At 41.7% G+C, this 9,595-nt stretch overlaps 1 pseudogene; it reads right to left on the bottom strand.

The window, feature by feature from the left end:
- Positions 1–4,586: 4,586 nt before the first annotated feature.
- On the bottom strand, positions 4,587–7,753 carry LOC134353426 (uncharacterized; annotated as a pseudogene).
- Positions 7,754–9,595: the final 1,842 nt, after the last annotated feature.

The following is a 9,595-nucleotide window of genomic DNA, read 5'->3' as shown; positions in this document are numbered from 1 at the left end:
GATGAGCTCCAACTTATGCACACAAATGACTGTTTAATTCTGATGGGCCCTTTTGTTTCTATCCTTTCTTTTCTTTAATAACTGTTTGGTTAAGTTAGTGTTCTTATACTTTCTCTATAATTGTATGTAGTGCACGATCTGTTATTTCTTGCCAACGGGCAATTCCAGAAGGCAGTAATTCACACAGCGTTCACAAAACCGGGGTTTATGTGGGTGAGACATCCCAACCTTATGGGTTTGGCGGAACCAAAGTCGTATGCACCCTAAATGTACGAAGCCTGGTCAAGGTGGGTTCCTTGCCGCAGAGACCAGTGGCTGTTCGCGAGGGGCTAATGAGCCGCATTTTCAGAGATGCCCAATACAAAGGGATTACATAGGAATGCACCAAATATATACAACTGTATTATCAGTTCAGTAACAATGAAAAAGGTTTAGACAGGATATCTACAATAAAATCGATGTATCAAAAGTTTACCAACCGAGCTCAGAATTACCAACAAACAAGGAGATAATGAATTTTTGGTCTAATATCTTTTCAAACATGGTGACACACAATTAAGGAGCAAGCTGGATGAGGGAGGAAATATAATGCACTCACACAGTTAAAGACATGCAAACATCTAAAGTTACAATGGATATGCAAAAAACAATTATAAAAAAATACCCAAATCTGGAAAAGAACCGGCAGTGATAATATTCATAATGATTGGTATAAAAAACTTACTTGCCTTCATCTATATGAAATACATATCAACAATTTTCTTAAGAATCCTTAAAAACTGCCCGAACTTCCAACGGAAGTAAAAACATATCTCTTACTGAAGGAGAAACCACAAATGTACCATTAAAATATCGTCCCATCCCTTGTTTACAAACTATATATAAAATTGTAACATCATGCATTTCACAACTAATCAACACTCACTTAGTTAACCATAATATACTTACAGAAGAGCAGAAAGGATGCTGTAAGGGTATGAAAGGATGTAAAGACCAAATTAACATACTCAGATTAACACTACCAAGGTTAGGAGAAGGAAGAGGAATAACAAAGAATTTACAGAACAATCAGATAAAACATCTAAGGATGTATTATCATCAACAAAAACATGATTCAGCACTCCATATGTTGATATGTATTTCTGATAAGACGTACACACCATAAAGCACAACCCAGACTAATAAAGAAATTATCATCACAGAAGAAAAAGTAAACAAATGGAAGAACATGACCCTCAGTGGAAGAGATCTGAGTAGACTAGGTGTTGGCAAGGAAGTGTCAAAAGCCTGGCTCAGATTTGGAGACCTCTTCGCTGAAATAGAGGCTTCCATCTTGCAGCATAAGACCAAGTTGTTATCACAAGAGAACTGATCTTAGAAAAGACCAAAAAATGACAGATGATGAAATGTAGAAAATGCCAAAAGAAACCTGAAACAATCCAACATACTGCATTATCCTGCAGCACTTTAACTCAATCTGATTACTTACACAGGAACAATCAATCACCAAAAATCATGCCTTATGATACAAATTCATAAAAGGTACTCACTATAAATACATGACTGATCCAGTTTTAGAATAAGTCGTACAAAAGATATTATGACTGATCCATTATTACATAGGACAATCCTTCCTAAGAATATTAAAGACTAAACAAGGAAGGACATGTTACTTAATAGATATAGCCTCTGCAAACACACATAACATTTATAGTAACAAGGGAAAAATACCAGAAATATGCTGAAGTATAAGGAAATTCAAAGACTATGTAATATGAACAGTGTATACATATTCCCAGTAGTAATATCTACAACTAGCTTCATCCCAAATGCGCCACACAATACCATTAAACAATTAGGGCTGTACACCATAAAGGGTATTTAAACTAAATTCAATGCACATTAAATTTTACCAAATCCAGCACAGGATAACCAACAAACTCAGAGATAATGAAACTTTGATGTGATATTTGGTCAAACAAGGCATTGTACAATCAAGAAGCAAGCTGGATAAGGGAGGAGAAAGAACAAGTTCCCACAATTTAAGATATGCAAACAACTTAAGTTACAATGGATATGCTAAAAGCAGTCATAAGAAACTCACAACTGGAACAGTACCGGCAGTGATAAAATTCAGAATGATTCATATACAAATTTAATTGTTTCATCCATACACATTGATACATGTCAACAATTTATTTAAAAATCCTGAATAAGTGCTTGAATTTTTGACCAACAGTAAAACATATCTCTTAGGCATTGTACGTAAAAGAGAAATCACAGATGAATGCACGATTAAGGAGCCAGCTGGATGAGGGAGGAAAAATAATGAACTCACACAATTTATGACATGCAAACACCTAAAGTTACAATGAATATGCAAAAAGCAGTTATAATAAATTACCCAAAGCTGGAAAAGAACCTGCAGTGATAATATTCATAATGATTGGCATAAAAAAAAAACTTACTTGCCTGCATCTGTACACAATACATAACAATTTTCTTAAGAATCCCGAAAAAGTGCCCAAATTTTTGATGGAAGTAAAAACACATTTCTTACTGAAGGAGAAATCACAAATGTCCCATCAAAATATCATCCTATCACTTGTTTAGAAACCATATATAAAATTGTAATATTATGCATTTCACAACTAATCAACACTCACTTAGATAACTGTAATATATTTACAGAAGAGCAGAAAGGATACTGTAATGGTATGAAAGGATGTAAAGACCAAATGAACATACTCAGATTAACACTACCAAGGTTAACAGAAGGAAGAGGAATAACAAAGCATTTACACAACTATCAGATAAAACTTCTAAGGATCTAATATCATCCACAAATACATGATGCAGCATTCCATGTGTGGATATGTATTTCTGATAAGACGTACACACAATGAAGCACAACCCAGACAAATAAAGAAATTATCATCACAGAAGAAAAACTAAACCAATGGAAGAACACGACCCTCAGTGGAAAAGATCTCAGCAGACTAGATGTTGACAAGTGTCGAAAGCCTAGCTCAGATTTGGAGATCTCTTCCCTGAAATAGAGGCTTCCACCTTGCAGTACAAGACCAAATTCTTTACACAAAAACAAAATTGATCTTAGAAATGACCAGCAAATGCCAAATGATGAAATGCAGAAAATGCCAAAAGAAACCTGAAACAATCCAACATACTGCATTATCCTGCAGCAGTTTAACTCAATCTGATTACTTACACAGGAACAATCAATTAGCAAACATCAATCACCAAAAATCATTGCTTTAAGATACAAACTCATAAAAGGTACTCACAATAAAAGGAAGGTCAACGGCGGGAGGAGAGAAAGCAGCGCACCGCATGTGCGCAGCCCTCCAGTGAAAAAATGATATCGTATCCGTTAAATAGGGGCTGCGGACAATTCTGATTTGATGGAGACTGACGTGAAAGCACAGAGGAACATCTGGAAAAAATTCTGAAACGCCCGTTCGCTGCTGTCGTTACTGCGTGGTCGGGAATCTTTCCGAGGGAAGGCCTCAAAATCCCGGCTTTGTCTGCTGTTTGCAACCGAGATGGAGGTCGAATTGCTCGGATAGAGATGGTGCTCAGTACTCAGTCTCGCAGAGCTGATCAGGGCTCGAAGTTTTCGGATGACTCACAGTCAGACCGTGGTTGGGAATGGCAGGGAGAGTTTTTCTTCCTTCTCCCGTCTGCGTGAGATGTGGGGCATTTGAGAGACTTTGAACTTTTACTGTACTCATGGGCTTCTTCATCAAGTTATGGTATTGTTGCACTGTTGTAACTATATGTTATAATTATGTGGTTTTGTTAGTTTTTTTTAGTCCTGGTCTGTCCTGTGTTTTGTGATATCACACCGGAGGAAATATTGTATCATTTCTTAATGCATGCATTACTAAATGACAATAAAAGAGGACAGTGTGTCTTCATAATCTAAAAAAATACACGACTGATCCAGATTTAGAATAAGTCGTACAAATCATAATTTGACTGATCCATTATTACATAGGACAATCCCTCCTGAGATAATATTAAAGAGTAAACAAGGAAGAGCATGTTACTTAATACATATAGCCTTTGCAAACACACATAATATTTACAGTAACAATGGAAAATATCAGAAATATGGTGAAGTAAAAGGAAATTCAAAGACTATGGAATTTGAACAGTGTATACATTTTCCCAATCGTAGTATCTACAACTGGCTACATCCCAAATTCGCCACACAATAGCATTAAACAATTAGGTCTATACATCATAAAGAGTATTTAAACTAAATTCAATGTACATTAAATTTTACCAACCCCAGCACAGAATAACCTACAAACTCAGAGATAATGAACCTTTGGTGGAATATCTGGTCAAACAGGGCAGTGCACAATCAAGAAGCAAGCTGGTTAACGGAGGAGAAACTGTGTACATACATCTATTGATGCTTCTGGACACATCTTCAGTGATGTTCCTGGAATCATCGGGTGTTTCGGGTCTTTCAACATCATACAACCTCCTCCAGGTGACCCAGCCGGGGCTGATCAGACCCTAGCTTGTGTCCAGATGGCTAGCTACTTATGACTCCATGGCTACCCTCTTTTGAGCCACAGCCATCTTGAGGCCCTCTCTGCCGCATCGGTGGTACTGCGGATGGCTCTCCTCTTCCTCTCTCCCTCGATGCCCAAAATGCTGAAGGCTCTAACTAAAGAACGGGCTATGAATCCCCTACAACCAACCTCCACTGGGAGACACTTCGTTCTCCATCCAGCCTACTGACAGTTGCTGACCAGTCCTGCGTACTTGGAGAGCTTCCTTTCAAAGGCCTCCTCCAAGCTATCTTCCCATGGGACTGTCAGCTCCAGCAGCACCACTTGCTTAGTAGACTCAGACACTAGGACAATGTCTGGTCGCAGGGTGGTGGCTGCGATATGGTTGGGGAACTTCAGCTGCCCTTTGAGGTCCACCAACAGCTGCCAGTCCCTTGCAGAGGTCAGAATGCCTGCAGATGTCCTTTTGGCAGGTATTGGCTGCTCCCCAGCTCTGACAAAGGCAATGGTCTGCTTGGAGGGTCGGGACCGTTTCGCCCACTCAACCCCTGCACTGACGGCTTCAGCGATGGTCTTCAGGACCTGATCATGCCTCCACCTGTACCGTTCCTCACCAAGTGCCCTTGCACAGCCACTGAGGATGTGCTCCAGGGTTCCTCACTTGGAGCACAGTGGGCACGCAGATGACTCTGCCTTGCCCCATGTGTGCAGGTTTGATGGGCTTGGAAGCACATCGTACACTGCCTTGATGAGAAATTGGATGCGGTGTGGTTTGGCTTTCCAAAGATCAGCCCAGGTCACTTTCCTCTCAACCGCATTCTCCCATCTTGTCCAAGCTCCCTGTTGCTTCATTCCCACTGCCTTGCAGGCTCTCATCGCCTCCACTACTGCCCTCACCTCCTCCTGAACTAAACGACGCCTTTCCTTCCCTCTGGTGTCCATTTGGGGAGTTGGAAAGGATCCTAGCCCAGCTCAGCCTTGCGTGACCACTCCCACCAGCCTCCTGTGACACAGCCTCGCCTCTGCCTCCTGAACAGCTTCCTCTGCCCTCCACTTCCTGCCAGTACTTACTTGGATCCCTGCTCTAGCCAGCTTCGGGTCACTTGAGTCCCTATACTGTAGCACTTCTCTGGCTCTTGTTACCTTGAATTCCTCCTCCAAGGATTTGAAGGGCAGTTGCAGTTTGTTGTGGTGTCCATAGAGTGCGATGCTGCTCAGGCTCTTTGGCAGCCCCAACCATCTCCTGAGGTGGTTGCTAACCCTCCTCTCTAAGATTTCGACTGTCGAGATCGGAACTGCATAGACAAGGAGGGGCCACAGGATTCTGGGAAGAATGCCATGCTGATACACCCAGGCTTTAAACTTCCCAGGTAGGCCAGACTTGTCCACAGATTTCAGCTAGCCATCCAACTCGGTGCAGGTTGCCTGAATGGATGTTGTGTCCCTTAAAGAGCTGTCAAAAACTTTGCCTAAGCTCTTGACTGGCTTTCCTGTGATGGTTGGGAAGGCTGTGCCTGTGATGCTGAAACGGAACTTGTCCTCCACCTTCCCTTTCCTCAGCACCATCAATCTTGATTTGGCAGGTTTGAAACGCATCCGGGCCCACTGCACCAGCTTTTCGAGCCCTTGCAGAATCCTCCGGCAGCCTGGGACTGATTCTGTGGTGACTGTGAGGTCATCCATGAATGCCCTGATAGGTGGTTGCCGTTGAGCGGACTTCATTCTGGGCCCTCTGCACTCTGGTTCAGCAGACTTAGTGAGCATGTTCATGGCTAGGGAGAACAGTGCCACTGAGATAGTGCACCCTGTGATGATGCCAATCTCCACCTTGTGCCAGGTTGATGTAATTGCTCCTGAAGAGACCCTCATCCTGAAGTTGCTGTAATAATCAGCGATAAGGTCTCTGATTCTTCTGGGGACGTGATATTTGGTCAGTGTGAGCTGCACCAGCTTGTGCGGAATGGAGCCATATGTATTTGCCAGGTCCAGCCACAACACTGACAGGTTGCCCTTGTTCTCTCTGGCCTCCCTGATGAGCTGTGTCACCACACCGATGTGCTCCAGACAGCCCAGCATCCCTGAAATGCCACCCTTCTGGACTAATGTATCAATATAGCTGTTCTTTGCTAGGTAGGTGCACAACCGGTTGGAAACTGCACTGAAGAAGATCTTCACCTGGACACACAGCAGGGAGATGATGCGAAACTGATCTACCTGGGTGGCATTTTCCTCCTTCGGGATCCACACCCCTTCAGCCACTCTCCACTGTTCTGGGATCTTCCCCCTTCTCCAGAAGATTCTCAGGATCTTCCACAGACGCAGGAGTTTGGAGCAGTTCTTGTACACTTTGTGTGAGGTGTTGCTTGGTCCTGGAGCCGAGCTTGCCCTTGCTTTGCAGATGACCTCTCTCACTTCCTTTAGCTGCAGCTCTGACATGTCGAACTGCACATCTGGTTCAGGTGGGTCTATTAGGATGTCGCACTCTCCCAACTCCTGCTCTCTTTCAGGATCATTATATATCTTCTTCAGATGTTGGTCTATGTCTTCCTGCGAACAGGCCAGTTTGCCACTGCGCTTCTCCCCCAGCAACTCCTTGGTGAACTTGAAACGGTTGGCGATAAAGGCAGCACGTTTTCGAGCCCTTTCACGACGCCACCTCCAATGCCACTTTGCCCGGCGGAGGACCCTGATCTTCTTTCGTAGTATGCACATCAGCTGGGCCAAGCCAATGTGCTCCTCTTCTCCTGCCTCCTTGTATTGGGACTTCAGCACTTTCATCTCCTGCCTGATGTTGTGGATCCTCAATGCTCTTTGGTTCTTCGAGTAAGATGTTTCGGAGCCTTCTTCTCCTCTTCTCCGAACCGTTCCACTGCGATACTAACAATAGTTGTTGTCATGGTTTGCAGCTTCCTATCAACCCCTCCCTTTGCCGTTGCCTCCAGAATTTGGTTAACATCGTCATCAAACTGCTTCCACAGTGAAGTCATGTTAGCTGCAGGCCATTTGATCTACCTCCTGTTAGACTTCATGTTTGAGGGATTAGTTTGCAATACTTGGAGGTTCCGGGCACTATTGGGTGACTCCGGGCCTGGCCCCTCCTTCGTCTCACCAGGTTGGATACCTGCGCGTTGTGCTGCTCCTGCTCCCGCCAAACACTTCATCCTCGCTTGGTGGATCTTCAAGCCGCGATCATTCTTGCAGATTTTGCCACATGAAGAACAAGTTCCCACAGTTTAAGACATGCAAACTCCCTGAGTTACAAAGGATATGCTAAAAGCAGTCATAAAAAACTCACAACTGGGAAAGTACAGGCAGTGACAAAATTCATAAACATTCATATAAAAATTTACTTGCTGCATCCATACCCATTGATACATATCAACAATTTACTTAGAAATCCTGAAAAAGTGCATGAATTTTTGACCAATGGTAAAACATATCTCTTAGGCATTGTGCCTAAAAGACAAATCACAGATGAACAATCAAAATATCATCCTAATAATTGTTTACAAAATATAGACAAAATTATAACATTGTGCAACTTCAACTAATCACCACTCCTTTAACCACAATATACTTAAAGAGTTGAAAGGCTGCTGTAAGTTACGAAAGGAAAAACAACCGATAATCGACTCTAACTCTAAATCGAGCCTGGAGGAAAAGCAGATGACCTTCACGTTATATTGACAATCAAAAATCATTCAATTTTGTTCCACACTCATGTTAATAAACTATACCCAATATTTATGAAATTCCTACAAGCATTGAGCTAAGATTCTGGCAATGAAGCATTGGCTTACTATAATTAACCTATGTATTAACAATGATAAAACTATAACCACCCTTAACAAAATAAACAAAGGCATTGTCCAAGGTGACTCAGCAAGTCCACTCTGGTTTTGTCTAGCTTTAAATTCACTGCCTAATTTACTGAATCGGACAAAGATAGGGTCTTAAATCAGCCACAACAGAATGAACTACACCTTGACACAGCTTCTAGACATGGACGAATTGAAAATATATGCTCCTTCTTCAATACAGAAAAAGCAATTAATTCAAATAGTAGAACTATATTCTACAGATAGAAACATGAACTTTAGACTACATAAGTACAGTACATAAAAAGGTGCATTAGATCTAATAAAATATAAAACAGAGCAGCAGGATACAATACAATCAATGAATGACTATGAAACACAAGTATCTGGAATACCAAAAAGCCATGAAATTTGATCAAATCGTCATAAAAGGAAAATTTTTAAAAAGAACTGCTTGTACCTCAAGGCTTTAGAAAATCTGCCAGAGCTCAAAACTATTTCCCAGAAACCGGGGGGTTCCTTCAGGCAATACAGGACCTGTTGGCTAGCCAAAAAATGATCAAAAACACATAATAAAAGACCAACAAATTCAAGACGGTAAATGCAGAAACACCAAGACACCAGAAACACCAGAAGCAACCCATCACATTACAGGCTTCTGCATCAGTTTCACTCAATCTGATTACTTAATCAACTGGCAAACATCATTCACCAAAATCTTGGTTTATAATATAAACTCATAAAATACACCATATATGATTATCAATGCAAACCTGATCCAGTTTTAGAGTTAGTGTCCTGCAAATAATATTACAACCAATCCGTTATTACAGATAGGACAATCCATAGTAACAGTCTAGATATAATACTACAGGATAAAGAAGCAAAAGCAATTTACTTATAGCCATACCAGACACACAGAACACAAGAAAATCAGGAAGTGAAAAACATCAGAAGTATGCTGTATTAAAAGAGGAGATTGAAAGAGTATGGAATGTGAACACGGTACACATTGCCCCAACAGTAATATTTAGAATTGATTACATCCCAAAGTCACGGCATAATACAACTGCTCAATGGCCTCCAAGCCAGGAAACCAGGAGAAGCGGTCTCAGTGCTTTAATCATCAAGCAGATGATCGACTCCATTTCTCACTGATCTCGATGATTAAATTGCTGAGGAAGATTGAAGTCATTGACGTGAGAGCACAGGGTGAGTGGGTGGTCCGCA

The sequence above is a fragment of the Mobula hypostoma genome, chromosome 10 (genome assembly GCF_963921235.1).
Source record: "Mobula hypostoma chromosome 10, sMobHyp1.1, whole genome shotgun sequence".
Lineage (NCBI taxonomy): Eukaryota > Metazoa > Chordata > Chondrichthyes > Myliobatiformes > Myliobatidae > Mobula > Mobula hypostoma.
The sequence above is the reverse complement of the archived record's forward strand: the minus strand, read 5'-3'. Positions and strand labels throughout refer to the sequence as shown.